The following is a 1,588-nucleotide window of genomic DNA, read 5'->3' as shown; positions in this document are numbered from 1 at the left end:
TTGGGTCGTCATCGGCATTGTTGTCGTTGTCGGCTTTGCAGCATACATCATTCCATGTTCCCTATCCAGAGATTTCTTCCAGTCCCCATTGAACAGTTCTCGAACCAGTGATGCCACAAATGCGCGATGACTATCGCGGGCCCTTGACCTCGTTTGGGCTGTACCTCCCGTCGAACGAGACTCCTCGCTCTCACCACGCGCCAAACTATCGCAAATGTAGGCATTGCACCTGGCTATATCAAGCATGACCATCGCTAGTTTTTTATGCCACTTCTGAAATGAGTGGCCATCGGCTAGAGAAAATCGTGCACGCAGTTGGTCGAGCCGATCAACACCTTGCATCGCTGAATTATACTCGCCGACGCAAGTAGGAGCAGTGAAAGCCACACCCGATTCATTTATACGACGATGCACAGTTGATGTGGTCGAAGCATCGGCATTAGACACGACATTGACAATTGAGCCATCCACCCAACTAGCTGCGACAATATGCTTCTCTAAGCATACACCTTGCTTCATGTAGCCTCGCGGCTTCGCGTCCTCCTTAAGAATCATCGTAAAATGAGGGAAATGCTTGCTAGATGTGCGTACAGTGCCACGACCATAGAGACCAATCGATCGTAAAGTCTTCAACAGCAAACAGGAAGTGTAGAAGTTGTCCGTGTTTACAATGCGACTGGATCCTTTCAAAGATGAAGTAACCGCCATGACGTGAGAGCGGATTTCAGACGACTTCGCGGTTAGATCAGCGAATTTCTGCACTTCTGAGCGTGAAATTACACCGTCCAGCCGATCATCAAGTTCACTGGAGCAGTGCAACTTGAAACTCACCGCGTACCACAAGGTAGAACAGCAACACACGTATAACTTGAAATGATACTTTCCGGTAGGTTTTTGTGGGTTGAAGACTATAATGTGGCGGGCGTACTGGGATCGGCAGGCAATTGTGGCCTCATCAACAGCCACGTTTCGACCGACTTCAACATGGCGCAGGCATCGCGATTTCAGAATGCTCATGAGTGGTCGTATTCTAGCTACAGGACCGCGCTTGATGTCGGAGGTAGACACCTTGGAACGAAAACTCAAATTCTTACGGATGTACAGGAATCTTCGCCATGTCATAATTGACTTCAAACTAGTAGTACGCGCTCCAGGAAAAAATAGTTGCTTCCTCGTCGTCCACCCAGTAATTTCTCATCTCACCCTTGTCGAACAGAGTCATGTACCAGAGGATCCCATCCGGATGTGTAAATAGCCCTGACGGTTGGCCAAGCGATGCTGTGGGTGAAAATGTCATTGACGCTATCTCTTCGACTTCACCAGGGCACAAAGGGCGCTGCAATTCTTTCCGCCCGCGAAACGCAAACCACTCACGATAACCACGCTCGTCCATCTCCTCAAATTCATCTGTCAGTGCAGGAATGTTTGATAGTTTGGGGACCATGTTGCACAGGGACGTCCAAGACTCTCCAAATTGAAGTTTGTCTTTTTCCATGTTGGCAAACTGGCGGATACCACGGGTGATGATGGCTTCGGAAACATGGTGAACGTGATCTTTTATTTGAAAAGCAGTACACGTCCATTGAAC

This window comes from Phytophthora sojae (assembly GCF_000149755.1).
Source record: "Phytophthora sojae unplaced genomic scaffold PHYSOscaffold_9, whole genome shotgun sequence".
Classification (NCBI taxonomy): Eukaryota; Oomycota; class Peronosporomycetes; order Peronosporales; family Peronosporaceae; genus Phytophthora; species Phytophthora sojae.
Note: the sequence above shows the minus strand (reverse complement) of the source record.